This window comes from Hyla sarda, unplaced genomic scaffold (assembly GCF_029499605.1).
Source record: "Hyla sarda isolate aHylSar1 unplaced genomic scaffold, aHylSar1.hap1 scaffold_2221, whole genome shotgun sequence".
Lineage (NCBI taxonomy): Eukaryota > Metazoa > Chordata > Amphibia > Anura > Hylidae > Hyla > Hyla sarda.
Window position 1 is genome coordinate 6760 of NW_026608897.1, and position 17955 is coordinate 24714.

General features: G+C 41.3%; 1 non-coding gene and 1 pseudogene across 1 annotated transcript; both read left to right on the top strand.

Moving 5' to 3' along the window:
- Positions 1-12592: 12592 nt before the first annotated feature.
- LOC130320885 (U2 spliceosomal RNA) lies at positions 12593-12700 on the top strand (annotated as a pseudogene).
- A 2681-nt stretch (positions 12701-15381) lies between these two features.
- On the top strand, positions 15382-15566 carry LOC130320886 (U2 spliceosomal RNA). Its single transcript, XR_008866704.1, has one exon. It is a non-coding gene; the product is annotated as a U2 spliceosomal RNA (small nuclear RNA).
- The last annotated feature ends 2389 nt before the right edge of the window (positions 15567-17955 follow it).

Here is a 17955-nt window from a genome sequence, read left to right on the forward strand (position 1 = left end):
TTTATATCAGTTTAATATCTGATATGTCCCCTATCTGGTAGCATATTTTAAGTGCACCACCAGGTTTCAGTGTTGGAAAGAAAGATTGCCTGTTTATTTGCTGCTGCTGCAGCTGCTTGCTGGCTAGTCCAGTGGGTCCCTACTGCAGGCAAAAGACAATAGGTGGTGCCTATGTGCCTAGGTGGATAGGACATCAGCTATGAGGCATTTGTTTGTACAAACTGCTGCTCACAACTAATGTTGTAATATAGTGTCTCCATCTGCTGGTGGTATTGAATAAGCAATAGTGCAATGATAGGGTCTGAAAAAGAAGAAGCAGCAGCATAGGAAAGAAGGAAAACATGGAGAGAAGAAAAAAAGAAGGTAAAAATGAGGTGAAAACATGTTTAAAAAAGTATTTCCATCTCTCTCTCTATATATATGTATATACATATATATATATATATATATATATATATATATATTTAAAAGAAAAAAAAATATATATATATATATACATATATAGAGAGAGAGAGAGATAAATATATATAGAGATAGATGGGTGGATAGATAGATAGATAGACATACATACACACATACACACATACACACATACACACATACACACATACACACATACATACATACATATGTGTGTATTGTTGGAGTTGCAAACATGGGTGCACTTGACAAACTCAGTGCGGCTATTCCCCATTGAAAGATTGTTGCACCCAGGACCCTTAGCACTGGGATATGCTACTCAATACCACTGGCATGGCCAGGTGTAAACAACATCTGACCTTTGTTGTGTATGTAACCATGGAGATTGTGATGTCGCCTAGGCCCACCAAAGAACAGCCTTGTCAGAAGCAGCACTGCCATGAGCAGAAGTAGCAGCACCATAGGTTGTCAAATAAGTTGGATTTAACCAAGACAAGTGAGTCCAATAGGATGCAGGTATGTCCTCTATCCTTACAGCTTCCCGTGGCTGTTGGTTTTATACCGTTTAGGGACAGCCAAGGAGGCGTCAGCAGGCAACACAGGTAAGTGTGTGCTTGTATGTGTGTGTGTGTGTGTGTGTGTGTGTGTTTCCTATGCAGATCCTAAACCCAGTATCAAATGCAAGTAGGATGTAACCATGGAGATTGTGATGTCGCCTAGGCCCACCAAAGAACAGCCTTGCCAGAAGCAGCACTGCCATGGCTGTTGGTTTTATACCGTTTGGGGACAGCCAAGGAGGCGTCAGCAGGCAACACATGTAAGTGTGTGCTTGTGTGTGTGTGTGTGTTTCCTATGCAGATCCTAAACCCAGTATCAAATGCAAGTAGGAGGAGTAAGAAGGGTTCCTGCCAAAGCCAGGTTATGGATTGCATTTAAAAATGGTCCATCAGAGTGAAATGGACTCCCATCTTCCTGCTTAGCAATAATGATATGGATTTAGGGTCTGCTGTGTGTACTGGTGGGTGACTGCCACCCAGCCAGAGTGTGTATGGGAGGCTGCCAGCCAGCCTCCCTTCCTACAAGTAGTGATGGTGCATGTGAAGGGGACAGCGTTGGTTCCTCCCCTTTCACAGTTATCACTTCTCATCCTTCCTTTTGGCTGGTATCAAATGTGGTGTCTGTTTATATCAGTTTAATATCTGATATGTCCCCTATCTGATAGCAGATATTAAGTGCACCACCAGGTTTTAGTGTTGGAAAGAAAGGTTATCTGTTTATTTGCTGCAGCTGCAGCTGCTTGCTGGCTAGTCCAGTGGGCCCCTACTGCAGGCAAAAGACAATAGGTGGTGCCTATGTGCCTAGGTGGATAGGACATCAGCTATGAGGCATTTGTTTGTACAAACTGCTGCTCACAACTAATGTTGTAATATAGTGTCTCCATCTGCTGGTGGTATTGAATAAGCAATAGTGCAATGATAGGGTTTGAAAAAGAAGAAAAATAAGAAGCAGCAGCATAGGAAAGAAGGAAAACATGGAGAGAAGAAAAAAAGAAGGTAAAAATGAGGTGAAAACATGTTTAAAAAAGTATTTCCATCTCTCTCTCTCTCTATATGTATATACATATATATATATATATATATATATATATATATATATATTTAAAAGAAAAAAAAAATTATATATATATATATATATATATACATATAGAGAGAGAGAGATAAATATATATAGAGATAGTTGGGTGGATAGATAGATAGATAGATAGATAGATACACATACATACATACATACATACATATGTGTGTATTGTTGGAGTTGCAAACATGGGTGCACTTGACAAACTCAGTGCGGCTATTCCCCATTGAAAGATTGTTGCACCCAGGACCCTTAGCACTGGGATATGCTACTCAATACCACTGGCATGGCCAGGTGTAAACAACATCTGACCTTTGTTGTGTATGTAACCATGGAGATTGTGATGTCGCCTAGGCCCACCAAAGAACAGCCTTGTCAGAAGCAGCACTGCCATGAGCAGAAGTAGCAGCACCATAGGTTGTCAAATAAGTTGGATTTAACCAAGACAAGTGAGTCCAATAGGATGCAGGTATGTCCTCTATCCTTACAGCTTCCCGTGGCTGTTGGTTTTATACCGTTTGGGGACAGCCAAGGAGGCGTCAGCAGGCAACACAGGTAAGTGTGTGCTTGTGTGTGTGTGTGTGTGTTTCCTATGCAGATCCTAAACCCAGTATCAAATGCAAGTAGGAGGAGTAAGAAGGGTTCCTGCCAAAGCCAGGTTATGGATTGCATTTAAAAATGGTCCATCAGAGTGAAATGGACTCCCATCTTCCTGCTTAGCAATAATGATATGGGTTTAGGATCTGCTGTGTGTACTGGTGGGTGACTGCCACCCAGCCAGAGTGTGTATGGGAGGCTGCCAGCCAGCCTCCCTTCCTACAAGTAATGATGGTGCATGTGAAGGGGACAGCGTTGGTTCCTCCCCTTTCACAGTTATCACTTCTCATCCTTCCTTTTGGCTGGTATCAAATGTGGTGTCTGTTTATATCAGTTTAATATCTGATATGTCCCCTATCTGATAGCATATATTAAATGCACCACCAGGTTTCAGTGTTGGAAAGAAAGATTATCTGTTTATTTGCTGCAGCTTCTTGCTGGCTAGTCCAGTGGGCCCCTACTGCAGGCAATAGACAATAGGTGGTGCCTATGTGCCTAGGTGGATAGGACATCAGCTATGAGGCATTTGTTTGTACAAACTGCTGCTCACAACTAATGTTGTAATATAGTGTCTCCATCTGCTGGTGGTATTGAATAAGCAATAGTGCAATGATAGGGTCTGAAAAAGAAGAAAAATAAGAAGCAGCAGCATAGGAAAGAAGGAAAACATGGAGAGAAGAAAAAAAGAAGGTAAAAATGAGGTGAAAACATGTTTAAAAAAGTATTTCCATTTCTCTCTCTCTCTCTCTATATGTATATACATATATATATATATATATATATTTAAAAGAAAAAAAAATTATATATATATACATATAGAGAGAGAGAGAGAGATAAATATATAAAGAGATAGATGGGTGGATAGATAGATAGATAGATAGATAGATAGACATACATACATACATACATACATACACACATACACACATACACACATATGTGTGTATTGTTGGAGTTGCAAACATGGGTGCACTTGACAAACTCAGTGCGGCTATTCCCCATTGAAAGATTGTTGCACCCAGGACCCTTAGCACTGGGATATGCTACTCAATACCACTGGCATGGCCAGGTGTAAACAACATCTGACCTTTGTTGTGTATGTAACCATGGAGATTGTGATGTCGCCTAGGCCCACCAAAGAACAGCCTTGTCAGAAGCAGCACTGCCATGAGCAGAAGTAGCAGCACCATAGGTTGTCAAATAAGTTGGATTTAACCAAGACAAGTGAGTCCAATAGGATGCAGGTATGTCCTCTATCCTTACAGCTTCCCGTGGCTGTTGGTTTTATACCGTTTGGGGACAGCCAAGGAGGCGTCAGCAGGCAACACAGGTAAGTGTGTGCTTGTATGTGTGTGTGTGTGTGTGTGTGTTTCCTATGCAGATCCTAAACCCAGTATCAAATGCAAGTAGGAGGAGTAAGAAGGGTTCCTGCCAAAGCCAGGTTATGGATTGCATTTAAAAATGGTCCATCAGAGTGAAATGGACTCCCATCTTCCTGCTTAGCAATAATGATATGGGTTTAGGGTCTGCTGTGTGTACTGGTGGGTGACTGCCACCCAGCCAGAGTGTGTATGGGAGGCTGCCAGCCAGCCTCCCTTCCTACAAGTAATGATGGTGCATGTGAAGGGGACAGCGTTGGTTCCTCCCCTTTCACAGTTATCACTTATCATCCTTCCTTTTGGCTGGTATCAAATGTGGTGTCTGTTTATATCAGTTTAATATCTGATATGTCCCCTATCTGATAGCATATATTAAATGCACCACCAGGTTTCAGTGTTGGAAAGAAAGATTATCTGTTTATTTGCTGCAGCTGCTTGCTGGCTAGTCCAGTGGGTCCCTACTGCAGGCAATAGACAATAGGTAGTGCCTAGGTGGATAGGACATCAGCTATGAGGCATTTGTTTGTACAAACTGCTGCTCACAACTAATGTTGTAATATAGTGTCTCCATCTGCTGGTGGTATTGAATAAGCAATAGTGCAATGATAGGGTCTGAAAAAGAAGAAGCAGCAGCATAGGAAAGAAGGAAAACATGGAGAGAAGAAAAAAAAAAGGTAAAAATGAGGTGAAAACATGTTTAAAAAATATTTCCATCTCTCTCTCTCTCTATATGTATATACATATATATATATATATATATATATATATATATTTAAAAGAAAAAAAAATTATATATATATATATATATATATATATATATATACATATAGAGAGAGAGAGATAAATATATATAGAGATGGATGGGTGGATAGATAGATAGACATACATACACACATACACACATACACACATACATACATATGTGTGTATTGTTGGAGTTGCAAACATGGGTGCACTTGACAAACTCAGTGTGGCTATTCCCCATTGAAAGATTGTTGCACCCAGGACCCTTAGCACTGGGATATGCTACTCAATACCACTGGCATGGCCAGGTGTAAACAACATCTGACCTTTGTTGTGTATGTAACCATGGAGATTGTGATGTCGCCTAGGCCCACCAAAGAACAGCCTTGTCAGAAGCAGCACTGCCATGAGCATAAGTAGCAGCACCATAGGTTGTCAAATAAGTTTGATTTAACCAAGACAAGTGAGTCCAATAGGATGCAGGTATGTCCTCTATCCTTACAGCTTCCCGTGGCTGTTGGTTTTATACCGTTTGGGGACAGCCAAGGAGGCGTCAGCAGGCAACACAGGTAAGTGTGTGCTTGTGTGTGCTTGTGTGTGTGTGTGTGTGTTTCCTATGCAGATCCTAAACCCAGTATCAAATGCAAGTAGGAGGAGTAAGAAGGGTTCCTGCCAAAGCCAGGTTATGGATTGCATTTAAAAATGGTCCATCAGAGTGAAATGGACTCCCATCTTCCTGCTTAGCAATAATGATATGGGTTTAGGGTCTGCTGTGTGTACTGGTGGGTGACTGCCACCCAGCCAGAGTGTGTATGGGAGGCTGCCAGCCAGCCTCCCTTCCTACAAGTAATGATGGTGCATGTGAAGGGGACAGCGTTGGTTCCTCCCCTTTCACAGTTATCACTTATCATCCTTCCTTTTGGCTGGTATCAAATGTGGTGTCTGTTTATATCAGTTTAATATCTGATATGTCCCCTATCTGATAGCATATATTAAATGCACCACCAGGTTTCAGTGTTGGAAAGAAAGATTATCTGTTTATTTGCTGCAGCTGCTTGCTGGCTAGTCCAGTGGGTCCCTACTGCAGGCAATAGACAATAGGTAGTGCCTATGTGCCTAGGTGGATAGGACATCAGCTATGAGGCATTTGTTTGTACAAACTGCTGCTCACAACTAATGTTGTAATATAGTGTCTCCATCTGCTGGTGGTATTGAATAAGCAATAGTGCAATGATAGGGTCTGAAAAAGAAGAAAAATAAGAAGCAGCAGCATATGAAAAAAGGAGGAAAGAAGGAAAACATGGAGAGAAGAAAAAAAAGAAGGTAAAAATGAGGTGAAAACATGTTTAAAAAAGTATTTCCATCTCTCTCTCTCTCTCTCTCTATATGTATATATATATATATATATATATTTAAAAGAAAAAAAAAATTATATATATACATATATACATATAGAGAGAGAGAGATAAATATATATAGAGATAGATGGGTGGATAGATAGATAGATAGATAGATAGATAGATACACATACATACATACATACATATATAAATATGTGTGTATTGTTGGAGTTGCAAACATGGGTGCACTTGACAAACTCAGTGTGGCTATTCCCCATTGAAAGATTGTTGCATCCAGGACCCTTAGCACTGTGATATGCTACTCAATACCACTGGCATGGCCAGGTGTAAACAACATCTGACCTTTGTTGTGTATGTAACCATGCAGATTGTGATGTCGCCTAGGCCCACCAAAGAACAGCCTTGTCAGAAGCAGCACTGCCATGAGCAGAAGCAGCAGCACCATAGGTTGTCAAATAAGCTGGATTTAACCAAGACAAGTGAGTCCAATAGGATGCAGGTATGTCCTCTATCCTTACAGCTTCCCGTGGCTGTTGGTTTTATACCGTTTGGGGACAGCCAAGGAGGCGTCAGCAGGCAACACATGTAAGTGTGTGCTTGTGTGTGTGTGTGTGTGTGTTTCCTATGCAGATCCTAAACCCAGTATCAAATGCAAGTAGGAGGAGTAAGAAGGGTTCCTGCCAAAGCCAGGTTATGGATTGCATTTAAAAATGGTCCATCAGAGTGAAATGGACTCCCATCTTCCTGCTTAGCAATAATGATATGGGTTTAGGGTCTCCTGTGTGTACTGGTGGGTGACTGCCACCCAGCCAGAGTGTGTATGGGAGGCTGCCAGCCAGCCTCCCTTCCTACAAGTAGTGATGGTGCATGTGAAGGGGACAGCGTTGGTTCCTCCCCTTTCACAGTTATCACTTCTCATCCTTCCTTTTGGCTGGTATCAAATGTGGTGTCTGTTTATATCAGTTTAATATCTGATATGTCCCCTATCTGATAGCAGATATAAAGTGCACCACCAGGTTTCAGTGTTGGAAAGAAAGATTATCTGTTTATTTGCTGCAGCTGCTTGCTGGCTAGTCCAGTGGGCCCCTACTGCAGGCAATAGACAATAGGTGGTGCCTAGGTGGATAGGACATCAGCTATGAGGCATTTGTTTGTTCAAACTGCTGCTCACAACTAATGTTGTAATATAGTGTCTCCATCTGCTGGTGGTATTGAATAAGCAATAGTGCAATGATAGGGTCTGAAAAAGAAGAAAAATAAGAAGCAGCAGCATAGGAAAGAAGGAAAACATGGAGAGAAGAAAAAAAGAAGGTAAAAATGAGGTGAAAACATCTATAAAAAAGTATTTCCATCTCTCTCTCTCTCTATATGTATATACATATATATATATATATATATTTAAAAGAAAAAAAAAAAAATATATATATATATATATATATATATATATACATATAGAGAGAGAGAGAGAGATAAATATATATACAGATAGATGGGTGGATAGATAGATAGATAGATAGATAGATAGATAGATACACATACATACATACATACATACATACGTGTGTATTGTTGGAGTTGCAAACATGGGTGCACTTGACAAACTCAGTGCGGCTATTCCCCATTGAAAGATTGTTGCACCCAGGACCCTTAGCACTGGGATATGCTACTCAATACCACTGGCATGGCCAGGTGTAAACAACATCTGACCTTTGTTGTGTATGTAACCATGGAGATTGTGATGTCGCCTAGGCCCACCAAAGAACAGCCTTGTCAGAAGCAGCACTGCCATGAGCAGAAGTAGCAGCACCATAGGTTGTCAAATAAGTTGGATTTAACCAAGACAAGTGAGTCCAATAGGATGCAGGTATGTCCTCTATCCTTACAGCTTCCCGTGGCTGTTGGTTTTATACCGTTTGGGGACAGCCAAGGGGGCGTCAGCAGGCAACACAGGTAAGTGTGTGCTTGTATGTGTGTGTGTGTGTGTGTGTGTGTGTGTGTGTGTGTGTGTGTTTCCTATGCAGATCCTAAACCCAGTATCAAATGCAAGTAGGAGGAGTAAGAAGGGTTCCTGCCAAAGCCAGGTTATGGATTGCATTTAAAAATGGTCCATCAGAGTGAAATGGACTCCCATCTTCCTGCTTAGCAATAATGATATGGGTTTAGGGTCTGCTGTGTGTACTGGTGGGTGACTGCCACCCAGCCAGAGTGTGTATGGGAGGCTGCCAGCCAGCCTCCCTTCCTACAAGTAATGATGGTGCATGTGAAGGGGACAGCGTTGGTTCCTCCCCTTTCACAGTTATCACTTCTCATCCTTCCTTTTGGCTGGTATCAAATGTGGTGTCTGTTTATATCAGTTTAATATCGGATATGTCCCCTATCTGATAGCATATATTAAATGCACCACCAGGTTTCAGTGTTGGAAAGAAAGATTATCTGTTTATTTGCTGCAGCTGCTTGCTGTCTAGTCCAGTGGGTCCCTACTGCAGGCAATAGACAATAGGTGGTGCCTATGTGCCTAGGTGGATAGGACATCAGCTATGAGGCATTTGTTTGTACAAACTGCTGCTCACAACTAATGTTGTAATATAGTGTCTCCATCTGCTGGTGGTATTGAATAAGCAATAGTGCAATTATAGGGTCTGAAAAAGAAGAAAAATAAGAAGCAGCAGCATAGGAAAGAAGGAAAACATGGAGAGAAGAAAAAAAGAAGGTAAAAATGAGGTGAAAACATGTTTAAAAAAGTATTTCCATCTCTCTCTCTCTATATATGTATATACATATATATATATATATATATATATATATTTAAAAGAAAAAAAAATTATATATATATATATATATATATATACATATAGAGAGAGAGAGATAAATATATATAGAGATAGATGGGTGGATAGATAGATAGATAGATAGATAGACATACATACACACATACACACATACATACATACATATGTGTGTATTGTTGGAGTTGCAAACATGGGTGCACTTGACAAACTCAGTGCGGCTATTCCCCATTGAAAGATTGTTGCACCCAGGACCCTTAGCACTGGGATATGCTACTCAATACCACTGGCATGGCCAGGTGTAAACAACATCTGACCTTTGTTGTGTATGTAACCATGGAGATTGTGATGTCGCCTAGGCCCACCAAAGAACAGCCTTGTCAGAAGCAGCACTGCCATGAGCATAAGTAGCAGCACCATAGGTTGTCAAATAAGTTGGATTTAACCAAGACAAGTGAGTCCAATAGGATGCAGGTATGTCCTCTATCCTTACAGCTTCCCGTGGCTGTTGGTTTTATACCGTTTGGGGACAGCCAAGGAGGCGTCAGCAGGCAACACAGGTAAGTGTGTGCTTGTGTGTGTGTGTGTGTGTGTGTTTCCTATGCAGATCCTAAACCCAGTATCAAATGCAAGTAGGAGGAGTAAGAAGGGTTCCTGCCAAAGCCAGGTTATGGATTGCATTTAAAAATGGTCCATCAGAGTGAAATGGACTCCCATCTTCCTGCTTAGCAATAATGATATGGGTTTAGGGTCTGCTGTGTGTACTGGTGGGTGACTGCCACCCAGCCAGAGTGTGTATGGGAGGCTGCCAGCCAGCCTCCCTTCCTACAAGTAGTGATGGTGCATGTGAAGGGGACAGCGTTGGTTCCTCCCCTTTCACAGTTATCACTTCTCATCCTTCCTTTTGGCTGGTATCAAATGTGGTGTCTGTTTATATCAGTTTAATATCTGATATGTCCCCTATCTGATAGCCTATATTAAATGCACCACCAGGTTTCAGTGTTGGAAAGAAAGATTACCTGTTTATTTGCTGCAGCTGCTTGCTGGCTAGTCCAGTGGGCCCCTACTGCAGGCAATAGACAATAGGTGGTGCCTATGTGCCTAGGTGGATAGGACATCAGCTATGAGGCATTTGTTTGTACAAACTGCTGCTCACAACTAATGTTGTAATATAGTGTCTCCATCTGCTGGTGGTATTGAATAAGCAATAGTGCAATGATAGGGTCTGAAAAAGAAGAAAAATAAGAAGCAGCAGCATAGGAAAGAAGGAAAACATGGAGAGAAGAAAAAAAGAAGGTAAAAATGAGGTGAAAACATGTTTAAAAAAGTATTTCCATCTCTCTCTCTCTATATATATATATATATATATTTAAAAGAAAAAAAAATTATATATATATATATATATATATATATATATATACATATAGAGAGAGAGAGATAAATATATATATAGAGATAGATGGGTGGATAGATAGATAGATAGATAGATAGATAGACAGACAGACACACATACACACATACACACACACACATACACACATACACACATACACACATACACACATACATACATATGTGTGTATTGTTGGAGTTGCAAACATGGGTGCACTTGACAAACTCAGTGCGGCTATTCCCCATTGAAAGATTGTTGCACCCAGGACCCTTAGCACTGGGATATGCTACTCAATACCACTGGCATGGCCAGGTGTAAACAACATCTGACCTTTGTTGTGTATGTAACCATGGAGATTGTGATGTCGCCTAGGCCCACCAAAGAACAGCCTTGTCAGAAGCAGCACTGCCATGAGCAGAAGTAGCAGCACCATAGGTTGTCAAATAAGTTGGATTTAACCAAGACAAGTGAGTCCAATAGGATACAGGTATGTCCTCTATCCTTACAGCTTCCCGTGGCTGTTGGTTTTATACCGTTTGGGGACAGCCAAGGAGGCGTCAGCAGGCAACACAGGTAAGTGTGTGCTTGTATGTGTGTGTGTGTGTGTGTGTGTTTCCTATGCAGATCCTAAACCCAGTATCAAATGCAAGTAGGAGGAGTAAGAAGGGTTCCTGCCAAAGCCAGGTTATGGATTGCATTTAAAAATGGTCCATCAGAGTGAAATGGACTCCCATCTTCCTGCTTAGCAATAATGATATGGGTTTAGGGTCTGCTGTGTGTACTGGTGGGTGACTGCCACCCAGCCAGAGTGTGTATGGGAGGCTGCCAGCCAGCCTCCCTTCCTACAAGTAGTGATGGTGCATGTGAAGGGGACAGCGTTGGTTCCTCCCCTTTCACAGTTATCACTTCTCATCCTTCCTTTTGGCTGGTATCAAATGTGGTGTCTGTTTATATCAGTTTAATATCTGATATGTCCCCTATCTGATAGCATATATTAAATGCACCACCAGGTTTCAGTGTTGGAAAGAAAGATTATCTGTTTATTTGCTGCAGCTGCTTGCTGGCTAGTCCAGTGGGCCCCTACTGCAGGCAATAGACAATAGGTGGTGCCTATGTGCCTAGGTGGATAGGACATCAGCTATGAGGCATTTGTTTGTACAAACTGCTGCTCACAACTAATGTTGTAATATAGTGTCTCCATCTGCTGGTGGTATTGAATAAGCAATAGTGCAATGATAGGGTCTGAAAAAGAAGAAAAATAAGAAGCAGCAGCATAGGAAAGAAGGAAAACATGGAGAGAAGAAAAAAAGAAGGTAAAAATGAGGTGAAAACATGTTTAAAAAAGTATTTCCATCTCTCTCTCTCTATATATGTATATACATATATATATATATATATATATATATTTAAAAGAAAAAAAAATTATATATATATACATATAGAGAGAGAGAGAGAGAGAGAGATAAATATATATAGAGATAGATGGGTGGATAGATAGATAGATAGACATACATACACACATACACACATACATACATACATACATATGTGTGTATTGTTGGAGTTGCAAACATGGGTGCACTTGACAAACTCAGTGCGGCTATTCCCCATTGAAAGATTGTTGCACCCAGGACCCTTAGCACTGGGATATGCTACTCAATACCACTGGCATGGCCAGGTGTAAACAACATCTGACCTTTGTTGTGTATGTAACCATGGAGATTGTGATGTCGCCTAGGCCCACCAAAGAACAGCCTTGTCAGAAGCAGCACTGCCATGAGCAGAAGTAGCAGCACCATAGGTTGTCAAATAAGTTGGATTTAACCAAGACAAGTGAGTCCAATAGGATGCAGGTATGTCCTCTATCCTTACAGCTTCCCGTGGCTGTTGGTTTTATACCGTTTGTGGACAGCCAAGGAGGCGTCAGCAGGCAACACAGGTAAGTGTGTGCTTGTATGTGTGTGTGTGTGTGTGTGTGTGTGTGTGTGTGTGTGTGTGTGTTTCCTATGCAGATCCTAAACCCAGTATCAAATGCAAGTAGGAGGAGTAAGAAGGGTTCCTGCCAAAGCCAGGTTATGGATTGCATTTAAAAATGGTCCATCAGAGTGAAATGGACTCCCATCTTCCTGCTTCCTGCAGACCCTACTGCTGTGTGTACTGGTGGGTGACTGCCACCCAGCCAGAGTGTGTATGGGAGGCTGCCAGCCAGCCTCCCTTCCTACAAGTAGTGATGGTGCATGTGAAGGGGACAGCGTTGGTTCCTCCCCTTTCACAGTTATCACTTATCATCCTTCCTTTTGGCTGGTATCAAATGTGGTGTCTGTTTATATCAGTTTAATATCTGATATGTCCCCTATCTGGTAGCATATATTAAGTGCACCACCAGGTTTCAGTGTTGGAAAGAAAGATTACCTGTTTATTTGCTGCTGCAGCTGCTTGCTGGCTAGTCCAGTGGGTCCCTACTGCAGGCAAAAGACAATAGGTGGTGCCTAGGTGGATAGGACATCAGCTATGAGGCATTTGTTTGTACAAACTGCTGCTCACAACTAATGTTGTAATATAGTGTCTCCATCTGCTGGTGGTATTGAATAAGCAATAGTGCAATGATAGGGTCTGAAAAAGAAGAAAAATAAGAAGCAGCAGCATATGAAAAAAGGAGGAAAGAAGGAAAACATGGAGAGAAGAAAAAAAAAGAAGGTAAAAATGTGGTGAAAACATGTTTAAGAAAGTATTTCCATCTCTCTCTCTCTCTATATGTATTTATATATATATATATATATATATATATTTAAAAGAAAAAAAAATTATATATATACATATATACATATAGAGAGAGAGAGATAAATATATATAGAGATAGATGGGTGGATAGATAGATAGATAGATAGATAGATAGAGAGATACACATACACACATACACACATACACACATACATACATACATAGATATGTGTGTATTGTTAGAGTTGCAAACATGGGTGCACTTGACAAACTCAGTGCGGCTATTCCCCATTGAAAGATTGTTGCACCCAGGACCCTTAGCACTGTGATATGCTACTCAATACCACTGGCATGGCCAGGTGTAAACAACATCTGACCTTTGTTGTGTATGTAACCATGGAGATTGTGATGTCGCCTAGGCTCACCAAAGAACAGCCTTGTCAGAAGCAGCACTGCCATGAGCAGAAGTAGCAGCACCATAGGTTGTCAAATAAGTTGGATTTAACCAAGACAAGTGAGTCCAATAGGATGCAGGTATGTCCTCTATCCTTACAGCTTCCCATGGCTGTTGGTTTTATACCGTTTGGGGACAGCCAAGGAGGCGTCACCAGGCAACACAGGTAAGTGTGTGCTTGTGTGTGTGTGTGTGTGTGTGTGTGTTTCCTATGCAGATCCTAAACCCAGTATCAAATGCAAGTAGGAGAAGTAAGAAGGGTTCCTGCCAAAGCCAGGTTATGGATTGCATTTAAAAATGGTCCATCAGAGTGAAATGGACTCCCATCTTCCTGCTTAGGCAATAATGATATGGGTTTAGGGTCTGCTGTGTGTACTGGTGGGTGACTGCCACCCAGCCAGAGTGTGTATGGGAGGCTGCCAGCCAGCCTCCCTTCCTACAAGTAGTGATGGTGCATGTGAAGGGGACAGCGTTGGTTCCTCCCCTTTCACAGTTATCACTTCTCATCCTTCCTTTTGGCTGGTATCAAATGTGGTGTCTGTTTATATCAGTTTAATATCTGATATGTCCCCTATCTGATAGCAGATATTAAGTGCACCACCAGGTTTCAGTATTGGAAAGAAAGGTTATCTGTTTATTTGCTGCAGCTGCAGCTGCTTGCTGGCTAGTCCAGTGGGCCCCTACTGCAGGCAAAAGACAATAGGTGGTGCCTATGTGCCTAGGTGGATAGGACATCAGCTATGAGGCATTTGTTTGTACAAACTGCTGCTCACAACTAATGTTGTAATATAGTGTCTCCATCTGCTGGTGGTATTGAATAAGCAATAGTGCAATGATAGGGTTTGAAAAAGAAGAAAAATAAGAAGCAGCAGCATAGGAAAGAAGGAAAACATGGAGAGAAGAAAAAAAGAAGGTAAAAATGAGGTGAAAACATGTTTAAAAAAGTATTTCCATCTCTCTCTCTCTCTCTATATGTATATACATATATATATATATATATATATATATATATATTTAAAAGAAAAAAAATTATATATATATATATATATATATATATATATATATATATACATATAGAGAGAGAGAGAGAGAGATAAATATATATAGAGATAGTTGGGTGGATAGATAGATAGATAGATACACATACATACATACATACATACATACATACGTGTGTATTGTTGGAGTTGCAAACATGGGTGCACTTGACAAACTCAGTGCGGCTATTCCCCATTGAAAGATTGTTGCACCCAGGACCCTTAGCACTGGGATATGCTACTCAATACCACTGGCATGGCCAGGTGTAAACAAAATCTGACCTTTGTTGTGTATGTAACCATGGATATTGTGATGTCGCCTAGGCCCACCAAAGAACAGCCTTGTCAGAAGCAGCACTGCCATGAGCAGAAGTAGCAGCACCATAGGTTGTCAAATAAGTTGGATTTAACCAAGACAAGTGAGTCCAATAGGATGCAGGTATGTCCTCTATCCTTACAGCTTCCCGTGGCTGTTGGTTTTATACCGTTTGGGGACAGCCAAGGAGGCGTCAGCAGGCAACACAGGTAAGTGTGTGCTTGTGTGTGTGTGTGTGTGTGTGTTTCCTATGCAGATCCTAAACCCAGTATCAAATGCAAGTAGGAGGAGTAAGAAGGGTTCCTGCCAAAGCCAGGTTATGGATTGCATTTAAAAATGGTCCATCAGAGTGAAATGGACTCCCATCTTCCTGCTTAGCAATAATGATATGGGTTTAGGGTCTGCTGTGTGTACTGGTGGGTGACTGCCACCCAGCCAGAGTGTGTATGGGAGGCTGCCAGCCAGCCTCCCTTCCTACAAGTAGTGATGGTGCATGTGAAGGGGACAGCGTTGGTTCCTCCCCTTTCACAGTTATCACTTCTCATCCTTCCTTTTGGCTGGTATCAAATGTGGTGTCTGTTTATATCAGTTTAATATCTGATATGTCCCCTATCTGGTAGCATATTTTAAGTGCACCACCAGGTTTCAGTGTTGGAAAGAAAGATTACCTGTTTATTTGCTGCTGCTGCTGCTGCTGCTGCAGCTGCTTGCTGGCTAGTCCAGTGGGTCCCTACTGCAGGCAAAAGACAATAGGTGGTGCCTATGTGCCTAGGTGGATAGGACATCAGCTATGAGGCATTTGTTTGTACAAACTGCTGCTCACAACTAATGTTGTAATATAGTGTCTCCATCTGCTGGTGGTATTGAATAAGCAATAGTGCAATGATAGGGTCTGAAAAAGAAGAAAAATAAGAAGCAGCAGCATAGGAAAGAAGGAAAACATGGAGAGAAGAAAAAAAGAAGGTAAAAATGAGGTGAAAACATGTTTAAAAAAGTATTTCCATCTCTCTCTCTCTCTCTATATGTATATACATATATATATATATATATATATATTTAAAAGAAAAAAAAATTATATATATATATATATATATATATATATATATACATATAGAGAGAGAGAGAGAGAGATAAATATATATACAGATAGATGGGTGGATAGATAGATAGATAGATACACATACATACATACATACATACATACGTGTGTATTGTTGGAGTTGCAAACATGGGTGCACTTGACAAACTCAGTGCGGCTATTCCCCATTGAAAGATTGTTGCACCCAGGACCCTTAGCACTGGGATATGCTACTCAATACCACTGGCATGGCCAGGTGTAAACAACATCTGACCTTTGTTGTGTATGTAACCATGGAGATTGTGATGTCGCCTAGGCCCACCAAAGAACAGCCTTGTCAGAAGCAGCACTGCCATGAGCAGAAGCAGCAGCACCATAGGTTGTCAAATAAGCTGGATTTAACCAAGACAAGTGAGTCCAATAGGATGCAGGTATGTCCTCTATCCTTACAGCTTCCTGTGGCTGTTGGTTTTATACCGTTTGGGGACAGCCAAGGAGGCGTCAGTAGGCAACACAGGTAAGTGTGTGCTTGTGTGTGTGTGTGTGTATTTCCTATGCAGATCCTAAACCCAGTATCAAATGCAAGTAGGAGGAGTAAGAAGGGTTCCTGCCAAAGCCAGGTTATGGATTGCATTTAAAAATGGTCCATCAGAGTGAAATGGACTCCCATCTTCCTGCTTAGCAATAATGATATGGGTTTAGGGTCTGCTGTGTGTACTGGTGGGTGACTGCCAGCCAGCCTCCCTTCCTACAAGTAGTGATGGTGCATGTGAAGGGGACAGCGTTGGTTCCTCCCCTTTCACAGTTATCACTTCTCATCCTTCCTTTTGGCTGGTATCAAATGTGGTGTCTGTTTATATCAGTTTAATATCTGATATGTCCCCTATCTGATAGCATATATTAAATGCACCACCAGGGTTCAGTGTTGGATAGAAAGATTACCTGTTTATTTGCTGCTGCTGCTGCAGCTGCTTGCTGGCTAGTCCAGTGGGCACCTACTGCAGGCAAAAGACAATATGTGGTGCCTATGTGCCTAGGTGGATAGGACATCAGCTATGAGACATTTGTTTGTACAAACTGCTGCTCACAACTAATGTTGTAATATAGTGTCTCCATCTGCTGGTGGTATTGAATGAGCAATAGTGCAATGATAGGGTCTGAAAAAGAAGAAAAATAAGAAGCAGCAGCATAGGAAAAAAGGAGGAAAGAAGGTAAAAATTAGGTGAAAACATGTTTAAAAAAGTATTTCCATCTCTCTCTCTCTATATGTATATACATATATATATATATATTTAAAAGAAAGAAAAAAATAATATATATATATATATATATATACATATAGAGAGAGAGAGAGAGATAAATATATATAGAGATAGATGGGTGGATAGATAGATAGATAGACAGACATACATATGTGTGTATTGTTGGAGTTGCAAACATGGGTGCACTTGACAAACTCAGTGCGGCTATTCCCCATTGAAAGATTGTTGCATCCAGGACCCTTAGCACTGTGATATGCTACTCAATACCACTGGCATGGCCAGGTGTAAACAACATCTGACCTTTGTTGTGTATGTAACCATGGAGATTGTGATGTCGCCTAGGCCCACCAAAGAACAGCCTTGTCAGAAGCAGCACTGCCATGAGCAGAAGCAGCAGCACCATAGGTTGTCAAATAAGCTGGATTTAACCAAGACAAGTGAGTCCAATAGGATGCAGGTATGTCCTCTATCCTTACAGCTTCCCGTGGCTGTTGGTTTTATACCGTTTGGGGACAGCCAAGGAGGCGTCAGCAGGCAACACAGGTAAGTGTGTGCTTGTGTGTGTGTGTGTGTGTGTGTGTGTTTCCTATGCAGATCCTAAACCCAGTATCAAATGCAAGTAGGAGGAGTAAGAAGGGTTCCTGCCAAAGCCAGGTTATGGATTGCATTTAAAAATGGTCCATCAGAGTGAAATGGACTCCCATCTTCCTGCTTAGCAATAATTATATGGGTTTAGGGTCTGCTGTGTGTACTGGTGGGTGACTGCCACCCA